We start from the raw sequence: 12949 nt of genomic DNA, 5'->3' as shown, positions 1-12949 counted from the left end.
AAAGTTTCCTCCCGTGCTGAGGCCAGGCTTGTCCGAAGAGTCAAGGCTAACCCAAGGACAACAAGGAAGGAGCTCCGAGAAGATCTCATGGCAGTGGGGACATTGGTTTCAGTCAATACCATAAGTAACGTACTCCACCGCAATGGTCTCCGTTCCAGATGAGCCCGTAAGGTACCTTTACTTTCAAAGCGTCATGTCAAGGCTCGCCTACAGTTTGCTCATGATCACTTGGAGGACTCTGAGACAGACTGGTTCAAGGTTCTCTGGTCTGATGAGACCAAGATCGAGATCTTTGGTGCCAACCACACACGTGACATTTGGAGACTGGATGGCACTGCATACGACCCCAAGAATACCATCCCTACAGTCAAGCATGGTGGTGGCAGCATCATGCTGTGGGGCTGCTTCTCAGCCAAGGGGCCTGGCCATCTGGTCTGCATCCATGGGAAGATGGATAGCACAGCCTACCTGGAGATTTTGGCCAAGAACCTCCGCTCCTCCATCAAGGATCTTAAGATGGGTCGTCTTTTCATCTTCCAACAAGACAATGACCCAAAGCACACAGCCAAGAAAACCAAGGCCTGGTTCAAGAGGGAAAAAATCAAGGTGTTGCAGTGGCCTAGTCAGTCTCCTGACCTTAACCCAATTGAAAACTTGTGGAAGGAGCTCAAGATTAAAGTTCACATGAGACACCCAAAGAACCTAGATAACTTGGAGAAGATCTGCATGGAGGAGTGGGCCAAGATAACTCCAGAGACCTGTGCCGGCCTGATCAGGTCTTATAAAAGACGATTATTAGCTGTAATTGCAAACAAGGGTTATTCCACAAAATATTAAACCTAGGGGTTGAATAATAATTGGCCCACACTTTTATGTTTAAAATTTATTAAAATTTAACTTAGCAACATAACTTTTTGGTTTGTAAGATTTATGCATCTGTTAATAAATCCTGCTCTTGTTTGAAGTTTGAAGGCTCTAACTTATTTGCATCTTATCAAACCTGCTAAATCTGCAGGGGGTTGAATACTACTTGTAGGCACTCTATATATTGGCCATCACATGCAGCAAAATGAAAAATCAATGCCATTCTTCTCAATGGGGTTATACTGGTGACCAGCTCATTGTGCAAATCTGTCCCTTACCAATAAATGGAACAGGTTTTTCAACTGTAGAAATTTATGATGTTGTTGCCGAGCTGAACAAACACCTTACTGAAGAGGACCGCTCACCATCTCTAGCTTGTTGTATCCTTTATTAGATGCCTCCTCACTGATTCGTGCACAGTTAGATTTTTTTTCTCTAGCCCCCACCATTTATGAGTAACCAATGCAGTTAGTTTTAGTGCCTGATATACTAATTAAGACTTCTACTGACAAGTGGGCGGTCTTAGTCAGGAGCAGGCAAGAGTCAAAGGTCTCTGACACTGACCAATCAGAGGTGGACAGTACCTGAGAATCATGCCCCCTTGTCTGTTCCGGCTTGAGAAAGATACTAACTGGCACCAATTGCTCTGGAACGTTGGGGGCTAGAGTAAAAGATCAATCAGTGGAGCAGCAACGATTAAAGAGTTGGAGTTGGTGACCAATCCTCTGTAAGGGGGCATTCACACTATGTAACGCCAGCGTGTATCACAGCCGTACACGCCGGCGTTACAGCAGGGCTGCCGAACACTTCCCATTCATTTCTATGGGAGCCGGCATGCGAGCGCTCCCCATAGAAATGAATGGGCTGCTTCTTTCACTGTGAGCAGTCCCATTGAAGTGAATGGGAAGTGCCGGAGTATACGGCAAGCTCTGCTCATGCCGAGCCGTACACACCGGCACTCCCCATTCACTTCAATGGGACTGCTCGCAGTGAAAGAAGCAGCCCATTCATTTCTATGGGGAGCGCTCGCATGCCGGCTCCCATAGAAATGAATGGAGCTGCTTTATACGCCGCTTATTCTGAACGTGTTTTACGTTCAGAATAAGCTGCCGTATACGTAGTAAAGGCTCTATTAGGAATATGGGATGGAAATCCATGCAAACACGGGGAGAACATACAAACTCCTTGCAGATGTGTTTTTGCCCTTGGCGGGATTTGAACACCAGTACTCCAGGGCTGCAGTGCTAACCACTGAGCCACGGTGTGGCCCCCTACAATTTGGGGATTTGCCAATAGCAAAGGGTTTGTAATAACCTCAGAGCCCATTATAGATCTAACATCTCCTAGTGACCACAACCGCAGCTATAAACACATGAGTGTCTGGTAATTGGCGTATACCGTCAGTATTAACTCCAGCAGCCTACATCTAGTATATCCCTTAGTAGTGCCCAGGTGTTACGCTATGAGCAGCACCTGTCAGGATAAATGAATTGTAAAGAGCGCAAGTAACAGAGATCACAAGCGACAATCTGGATGGGATCAGCGCTCTTGATATAGAGAGGTTATTGCTGGGTTATTACAATATCTGCGCAAACCTCCGCTCTGGGATCTGACAGGGAGAAATCCTCTTACAGTGGAAATAAACCTTCTTCTTTAGAGCAACAGTAGCATCAAGTGGACAGAAGGAAAATTACATTTTCTTTGATACGCTTATTTAACCCCTTCCTCTACAGCGGTTTTGTTCCCTATTAGATACGGAATCATACAGAAGTCTCGCAAACACATACCATATACTATAATGATGCCACATATGGCGTCATACCAGGGATATAGGAAATGCACAGAAATGGAGGTATGCGAATCTGATTAACCCTTTAGGGGCTTTATTCACATTAACCTCTCCACTTACCAAAATTCATAACTTCTTTACTTTCTGTCGACTTATTCTTTGCTTGAAGAGTTGTGTAATGTAAAAATGTAAGTTTTCACTCTGCACTAAAAATAACATGGCAACTTCGGCCGGCGGGTCATTATGATAACGGCAATACCATATTTATATTGGTTTTATTATGTTTTACCGCTATTACTGAATAGAATGCCATTTTGTAAAAATAAATTATTTGCTTATTGATCCCTTTCTATAGAACGTTGAGGGTGTGTGTGACCAAAACACATTAATTTGTGCAAATCAAAATATATATATATATATATATATATATATATATATATATATATATATGTCCGTGTGTGGTATATTTTTTGGAAGGGATAATGCAGACATATGCACACAGTGATAATATGTTTAATTTGTTTGTTTACTTAATTTTTTTATACTATACTTTCTACTTTCCCACACAGGGACTTGAACCTGGGATTGCTTCGTCCCTATACCATATACTGCTATGCTGCTGCATTGCAGTACATGGTATAAGCCTCCCTACATGTAATAGGGAAATGCAGCCACAAGGCTCTCGTTTGGTATCCTGACTGCAATGGTAACCCTACAACAGTGCAATCTCAGCACAGCGGACCCTAGGGAGTGTAGGGTGGCACCCAAGCCCCCTAACCAGCCAGATGTCGTGATCACTATTGATCATCTGAAAGTTACACTCGCCAGATTGGGAGAATTTTATGACTCCAGCATTTAGTCCCTAATCCCAACTGTGTAATAGTAGGAAGGGGTTAATAGACTATGGATTACATTTATCAATGTATTTTCTTGTTATGGACACATTTTCTAACCATTTGCACAACCTGAAGATTGCAAGATCACATCTGATGATAGTCAATGTGGTTGTGTTAAGACACGCAACATAATATGACCGTGACACAACAATCACAAAAATCCAAACATGCTGGGTTTTTGGTCACAGGTCACATGAACCTTTGCAGGCATAGACATCAGTGTAAGTCACATGCAACATATTTGCGATTTGGACTCTTAATATAGTTGTGTGGCAGCAAGTTGCAGACAAACTGTATACATTTTTTGGTTAGATGACAAAAGTCCTGTATATCCCTAGCATAGCCATTTACACTATGCATGTCAGTGCATGTCGGTAGTTTATAGAAGTGATGTGTAGGAGCTGTATGGCCATGATCTAGACCAGGATACAATTCTCAAAAAGTAAAATCAGAAGAATCAGAAAAAGTCCACACAGGCTCTGGCATACAAAAAGTTTATATTTTAGCCAGTGTGCAACATATACCAATAAGGTAGTCTAGATTTACCCCATAAGGCCAGTCTCTACATTGCAAAAACGTTTTACAGAACTTGCAAAGTGGGTGATATCCTGGGAGCGAGCGGAAGTGCCTGGATCTGTCCTGATACACTCTGAGTCTGTGTATTGTGCTCTTTTTGTTGATTCATGTAGCTGGTAGTAAGCCACCCGTACAGTTAGAACTTATTTCTTTAGTTATAGCTCAGATGAGCAGGGTTTTTTTTTCACATTCTTTGCCTGAGGTTACAGCTGTATTTTATTTTGCTCATTTTGTGCCTTACGTGAAGGTTTATTTATTTTTGCTGTTTTTTGTAAACTTGTTTTGCTACAGTTTTTGTGTCCCTGCCTCTGACTGGTTGGGTCTGCACCATTGCTGTCACCGAGCTACCTTCCCCATGGTAGATTCAGGTATGGTAGTAATGTCAGTGGTGCGCCTTCTGTGATCTATTCCCACCTTTGATAATGTATATATAAGTGAACATATGGAATAAGTCTATCATGATGGATATAAACGGTCCATGTAACTGTACATCTGATACAGATAAGTTTTTATGTGTAGTGGCCCCTTTAAGGTACAGATCACTTGTCAGGCAGCTAACCTTATACATAAACCATGGAATGTCCTAGATTGAACAATCTTGCTGGATGAAATCTTGTTTTTGTTTGCATGTAAGAAATTCTCTGCATAGCTCACCTGAGATCCTGATATGAATGATAGCTGAAGCAGCGAGACATGGGGACAGGCTGATGTCATTGTCATCTCATTCTATAAAATATCTCAGTCTACATCCAAACTGTAAAAGAAAAAATATGTCCTTGTACCGTGTTAGCCAGTGGATATGACATGAATACCATCCTGTTATACCATCCTGATGAAGGGACCTTTATAGTAGTCCCGAAAGCTCGATATGTCATCAAAAAACTTTTTAAGTTAGCCATTAAAAAAGGTATCAACTACTGAGGACTTCTCTCAAAAAATTTCTTTCATTACATCCAAACTGAGAATCGTGGATTGCAGAGACACCCAGTATATTGTATAGTCTTGTTACTTTCTGTCATTCAGGAGCCAGTTATTGCACAATATAACACAGGACACATATCATAAATGCTCACTATTGTTTCAACAATCTTTCCATAAACCAACAGTACAGGTGACTATAAATAACCTTGTCATATGTCTTTTAAAAGTAAACTTTTTCACTTCCTCCTCTGCTAAATATATTACACAAGTGTATAAAAGTCTATAGAGACAGGAGGGAGAGGAGTGAACAGGAGCTGAGGGAGACAGAAGGACAGACAGAACCTCAGGCTGATGCTGGAGTTACATAGTTTGCACATCAATACAGGTCAGTGCTTCTCTATGTATGCCCTGCACCATCGATGCACTGTTCCTGTGAGTGAGTTATGGAGCAGATTCTTCTCTATATACTGTGAGTAGTGTATGGCAGCTAGTCTCCATCCACAAGCTCAGGGAGAACTGAAAACTACATTTCTATATTATTAACCAAATTCCTTATTATAGATTAAAGAGGACCTTTCACCACCTACTCCAATTCATGTAATTAGCTTCTGTTAATTGGCGTCACTCCACTAATTCTGGCACAGTTGGAATTTTCTCTCTAGCCATCTCCATTCCCGACCATTCAAAGCAGTTAGTTTTGGTGCCTGATACTATTTGGTGCCTATTTAAGCTCTTTAATGTCAGGTGGGCGGTGTCAAGCAGGGGTGTGCTTCAGGTCTCCAATCAGATGTATCCAGTGTCAGAGCTCAGAATCACACCCCTTGTCTGCTCCTGCCTGACACCGCTCACCTGATAGTACAGAGCCTAAATAGTACAGTCCTATGAAAAAGTTTGGGCACCCCTATTAATCTTAATCATTTTTAGTTCTAAATATTTTGGTGTTTGCAGCAGCCATGTCAGTCTGATATATCTAATAACTGATGGACACAGTAATATTTCAGGATTGAAATGAGGTTTATTGTACTAACAGAAAATGTGCAATATGCATTAAACCAAAATTTGACCAGTGCAAAAGTATGGGCACCTCAACAGAAAAGTGACATTAATATTTAGTAGATCCTCCTTTTGCAAAGATAACAGCCTCTAGTCTCTTTGTGTAGCTTTTAATCAGTTCCTTGATCCTGGATGAAGGGATTTTGAACCATTCCTCTTTACAAAACAATTCAAGTTCAGTTAAGTTTGATGCGGGAAGTGCGGGATCCCTTTGCCAGATGGCTATGAATATCAGCTCTGCCGTGGCTGCAGAGGCCCTCCATCTGAAGATACACCCCTCCGGGATGTTGTTGGCTGGGTTAAGGAGTTCGTGTAACAGTCTATGAGGGAGATGAAGGAGTCATTTACTCATCTGGCTACAAGACCTCAGGTGGAAACCCGCCAGGTGTCCCTCCCCCCTCTGGAGGACCTCCGTATTGTGGATGAAGTATCCTCGGAGGAAGAAATGGAGGAATCTGAGAAGCCCATCTTCCCTATTGAGAAAATGCCCAGATTGATTAAGGCCGTCAGGTCTAAAGACCATCGTGGATTCTTCTGAAGAGGGGTCATCTAGAAGATCCAAGTCCTTTAAGGCCAGCACAGAACTGGTCCGTAAGATGAGAAAGACATTGACTCAGGGGTTCACCGTAAGGACCTGTTGACATCCATGTCAGACATCTCCCTGATGGTCGACTTCCTCTCTGAAGAAGCCCTCTACCAGACGAAGTTAGCCTCCAGAGCTATGGCCCTATCTACTGCGGCCAGGCGTTGAAACCATGAAGAGCGGATAATGCATCCAAATTTAACCTCTGTGGCCTCCCCTTTGAGCCGAGCCGGCTATTCGGAAAAGAGTTAGACCGTATAATGGAGGGTCTCTCCGATTCAAAGGGAAAGAACCTCCCTCAGCCCTCCGGTGGAAGACAGAGATCCTCCTTTCGTGGCCGTGGATCTGCAAGGGGATCCTCTCGCGGACAAAGGCGTCCCAGCACCCAGTCCAGAGGTGGAGGTCGAGGGTCCACTCGTGACCCTGAAAAGAAAAGACCCTTCTGACTATCCCAACCCCTCCCCCCCGCTTTCCTGCGGTGGTAGGCAGTCGCCTCTCTCAATACGTGTCCGCCTGGTCCCGTCTTATTCAGGATCCATGGGTCCTTCAAGTGATCCGAGACGGTTACAAAATAAGTTTCTCCTCCCTTCCACCAGAAAAGTATGTGAGAACCCGCCTTCTTCAGGGCAACAGGCAACTTCAACTAGAAAAGTGCATCCAGGAGTACGTGGACAAAGCCGCATTGGAACCAGTTCCCCGTTCTTCTCGGTCCGATTCTCTCTCATTTACAGGTCTTCAGAGCGCTGTGTGCTGCCCTGCCTCCCTAGGCTAATGTTAAAGATGCTTGGCGTAGGCAGGGCTTGTTGTGGCTTAGGAGAGTGTGGGCGGGTACAGGGCGGGGAGACGTGAGTGCATCACTCACGTCTCCCCTCCCAGTACCCACCCACACTCTCCTAAGCCACAAGCCCTGCCTTCTTCCTAGGTCTGTAACACTAACCTGGGTGGCAGGGGTGCGCACGGAGCTCTGAAGGCCTGTAAATGAGAGAGAACTGGACCAAGAAGAACGGGGAGCGGCAGTGGATCTGTGCAGGTAAGTTGAGTGATCTGGATCGGAATTCCGTTCCCGATCTATTTTAGGCGGGATCGGAACCCGATCGGGATCCGATCTTCTCCGATCCCGATCGCTCAACCCTACTAGTGTGATATTGTTGAATCGTTGCTGACAGTGCCAGACTACTTAGGGGCACACCTCTTTGTTTTTAATTTATTCACACATTTCTGAGGCCTTGTTCACATCTGCCAAATGCACTGGCAAGCAGTGAAAGCACACGGACCCCATAGACTATAATGGGGTCTGTGTGCTTTCCTCACGTTCTCCGCACGGAACATGTGGACAGAAAAGTACTTCACAATCTACTTTCCTGTTTGTATGACTCGTACGGAGACCAGGCGGAAAACACACGGACTCCATTATAGTCTATGGGGTCCGTGTGCTTTCACTTCTCACTGCTTGCCAATGTGTTCTTTCGTCCATTCATGGGTGTCCCCATGCGGACTCCCCCGTACGGAATACCAACGCAGATATGAACTAGGCCTAAGAGAAATAGTACAATATATAAAAAATAGGATTTCAAATTGTTATCTAAGGAAAAATAGAAGAATTTACTAAAACTGACGTGTCATGACAGGTGACAGAGCTTCATTAAATGTGGAATTACACTTCATTAAATGGTGAATAACTGAGACCCTAAGGCGAAAGGAGAATAGCTGAAAATACAGTATAACACAAATTCATTTACATTAAGAAAAAAACAATGGGCAGAATTATTATCCCTTGTACACAACTTTCTGGCATACTAGACAAAAAAGAAATAATTTTTTTGCAGAAATTGGAATTATGCACAAACAATTTTGGAACTACAGCAAAGACCCGGCAGCTATGACAACCGCTTCTCAACTCCTGAGCAGCCGCCATATTTAAAAACCTGACACCCGTTATAATAATCTAGCGGATGTCAGGAAGGGGTCAACGTGTCCAAGTTGGAGTGGCTGTGAACAGTATTCTTGGCAAAAGAGAAATAAGAGTAGACTTTGACTCTGTACAGAACACGGTTACTTTGGGTGATTCCCTCATGTAATCAATATAGGCCCCAGATTCTAACGTAGTTGTGATTGACCTTCCCATTGATGCCATCTTATGTCACACTATGTAAACATAGTTCACATTTGGCTCTTGAAAAATGGAAGTTTTGCTGTGATGGGTTACCAGACATACCATAGATAGATAGATAGATAGATGATAGGTAGATAGATAGATAGATAGATAGATAGATAGATAGATAGGAGATAGATAGATAGATAGATAGATAGATAGATAGATAGATAGATAGATAGATAGATAGATAGATCTAGTGGTTAGTTACCATACAGTACAAAGTTGCTTTTAAGTCAGGCTGGAAATGTAAAATAGCTCATTGGGCATGCAGCAGAGATAAGCGTTTCTTGATTGAATCTGCATGATATCCCATAGGCCCCAGTCTCAATCCATCCCATTGTTCCGCATCAAATGTTACACAAGATACAACCAGATTTACACTGAGTAACATGCAAATACATGCTGCAGATGTGAGACATGAACGCTACGCTATTTACATAGAGAATAACATTCAGCGGCAGGCGGTGTGAGGGGGTAATGACCCAGCGATCTCTGCAAAAACATGAATAAATGTATTTTCTTAAAAGAGAAGTGTCATCTTATAGGTTATGTATCGCCCTGGGCAACCTCTGATAGATGGGTCCTTGCTAGAGATGGGTGAACCTCAGTTTTCGGTGGCTCAGGGCTAATATTTGTTTCAGGTCCAAGTTCAGCATGAACCATCCCTTAAATGATCTTAAAACATAATGTATAACACTGTCAGGGCTCCTAGGAACCTATCTATAATACATAGTGTAGTACACTGTCAGGGCTCCTAGGAACCTATCTATAAAACATAGTGTAGAACACTGTCAGGGCTCCTAGGAACCTATCTATAACACATAGTGTAGAACACTGTCAGGACTACTAGGAACCAATCTATAAAACATAGTGTATAACACTGTCAGGGCTCCTAGGAACCTATCTATAAAACATAGTGTAGAACACTGTCAGGGCTGCTAGGAACCAATCCTTTTTTGGGCCTCCTCGCAGTATCTGGCATTTTTTTTTATGTCATGCGCCTGGGATCACCATTGAGGCCTGTGACTGGGCCACCAGAGACCAGATGAGTATGCCAAGTGTCATGTCATTTGGGCTTTCTCAGTGGTGTCATGCTCTGGGGTCACCGCTGAGGCCTGTGATTAGACCCCAGCAGTAACATAGGCATGCGAGCATCATGGTGCTTGGTATGCTCGTGTCCACTGGTCCCCCAATCACCGGCCTCAGTTGTGACCCTGGTTGCATGACATCATCAGAAAAGTGCCGGACACCATAAAGAGGCCCAAAAGCAGTAAGGGAAGGTGAGTTTAATTTTTATTTTTTGCACTTCCCCTGGGCCTCCACTTATTATACTGAAGAGATTATAATGTAATTTTGTCTGTGTGTGAACATATCCCTTTAGGCTGGGAACACACAGGTCGGGATCCTCAGTGGCTGACCCAATGTCATGTACAGTTGTAGGCAAAAGTTTTGGGAATGACACATTTTTGCTTTCACAGTTTGCTACAGTCAGACCTTTTTCATAAGATATTTGTGCGGTTAGGTAAGCATGATTATAGCAATTTATAGGGTTTCATACCTGTATAGACAAATACATCACCTTTATGTAAAAACTCCATATTTCCTTAATTTTAAAGATTTCTGCAATTTGCCCTGGCTTTCCGGATTGCACCTTCTTGGTGATGGCTGTCTATTACTGTATCAGTTTCTCACAATTTCTGTGTTGTTGTTTGTCCACCCATGTTTTTAGGATTGACCACAGACTCTCAATGATACACAATCAGGGGAATTTCCTGGCCATGTACTCTACATTTCGATATTTTGTTCAGTGAGGGACTTACTTATCACATGTGACATGGTGCTCTATCATGCTGGAAGAAGCGTTGTTCATCACCAAATGTCTTGAAGAGTCGGGAGAAGTTGCTCTTGCAGGATATTTAGATCACATTCTTTATTCATAGCAGTGTTCTTCGGGAAAATTGTGAGTCGGCTCTGTAGGATGAAAAGCAACGCATATATGAATACTCTTTGGAAGCTTTACCACTGGCATGACTCAAGCCTCATGGTAATGCTCCCATTTTCATCTCCAGACGTGTAGGAAGTGGCCTGTGGAGGATTGGGGTACAGTTGTTTTCTTCCAAATGTCCCAAACAGGCTGAACGGCGCTTCATCAGAGAAAACTCTTGGCCATGACAGTACACTAGCAGTGTAATGGATGAGATTTTAGCAAATAGATGGGAATCACATCTGAGAACCGAGGTGAACATCAACCAATTTTGGCTGATTTTTACTACAGGCAGCTTTGGTACAGGACTCCTGCATGGGAACCATCCTGTGTGTTCTTCTATTACATGTCATGGGGATGACTGGGGAAAATGAGGTATTAGACTCACTATGACAGTACCCAAACATCCTATCATTACAAGATCAATATTTTTTTGCCCCTCCATATCAAACTGAAATAGGCAACGTCTTCCATACATTGTTATGATACAATGGCGCAGGGCCGTTTTAACAGATCAGGGCGGGTTCACACCAGCGCCCGGTCTCCGCTTTGTGGGTTTCTGCCCGAGAAACTGGACAGGAGACGGAAACCGTCAGTCAGTTTTCAAACCCATTCACCACAGAGACAAGACGACGCTCACGGAGGGACACTGACTGCCGTGTTTCAGTCTCCTGTCCAGTTACTCGGGCAGAAGACTGAAACCCACAAAGTGGAGACCAGGCGCAGGTGTGAACCCGCCCTTAGTGGGCCCCCTCTATCACCAACACTTGTATACCTGACCCCAACCAAATTAAAATGGCCCCACATAGTATAATTCCTTCTACATGACCCCATACAATATAAGTGGTCATGCCTTATAAATAATACATCCTGCCCCTTTAATAATATTTATAAGGCAGTAATTATTTATAAGCAGGGACTATTATATAAAAGGGTGGCATTTATTTTTTTAATAAGGGAGGGGTAAGAGTCCTTGCTTATAAATAATAACCCCAGCCTACAAACAGTAATGCCCCGTAATAATTATTCCTGCTTCTAAGTAAAAAATATGCAAATCTGTTCTCCAGGATGTAATTAGGGGAGCAGCGCCTCTATATGCTGCCCTCTAGTGCAGAGGCACTGTTTTCCTAATTACATCCTGGAAATTTGCATATTTTTTTTACCCAGAATCCCTAGCGGAGCAGGAATGACTTGTAAGTCTCCATAGGCCTATGTAGGCACACACTCCCTAATGTGTATGCTTCTAAGTAATAACGCCCCTTATTAGAGATGAGCGAACACTGTTCGGCCAGCCGATCCGAACAGCATGCTCCCATAGAAATGAATGGAAGCACCTGTGACGCTGACTTTGCCGGCGGTCGGCCGGCTTCACAGGTGCTTCCATTCATTTCTATGGGAGCGTGCTGTTCGGATAGGCTGATCCGAACAGTGTTCGCTCATCTATACCCCTTATCATTAATAGTTTTTCCTTATAAATCATAGTACAGTAAATAGCGCCCCCTTTTGAATAGTAAGGGAGAACTATTATAAAGGGGGTAACATTCATAAGTGGGGTTATTATTTATAATATTTCCCCATTATATATCCCCCTTATAAATAATAGTTCCCCCCACTATAGATAAGACCTTATAAATAATACCGTACATGCATATTATGAACTGAGCATGCTCTATACACAGACTGGCCCATTTCGCATAATCCCCCGCCATGGTTAACGGCGAGCCTCGTCAACGTCCATCAAATATATTTTTACCATTTCTTGCGAATGTCGATCCAACCCTACACCCGCCCCATTGACCGCTTGTCACTTCAAGGGAAATAAACGCCACAACAATACTGTAGTGTACCAAGTGTATATTTAAATTTACTGTATGCAATCTAACATCACATTTGGTCATAATTTATCGAATATACATAAATGATTGAAGTAATAAAAACTCATTTTCAATAGAATAAGATTTTTGTGGGAAGAGGAAAAAAAAAATAAAATACACAACAGAATTTAAAGCCAGGTCCAAGGTTTCTACGTCTCTCAGCGAGTTTTTGCTCCTAATAAAATGCAGATTTCTGTGAAATGTATATATTATATTTTTTTTATATATATATGTATATATCGACAGATCTATAC

Source organism: Leptodactylus fuscus, chromosome 4 (genome assembly GCF_031893055.1).
Source record: "Leptodactylus fuscus isolate aLepFus1 chromosome 4, aLepFus1.hap2, whole genome shotgun sequence".
Classification (NCBI taxonomy): domain Eukaryota; kingdom Metazoa; phylum Chordata; class Amphibia; order Anura; family Leptodactylidae; genus Leptodactylus; species Leptodactylus fuscus.
This window is presented reverse-complemented; position numbering follows the sequence as displayed.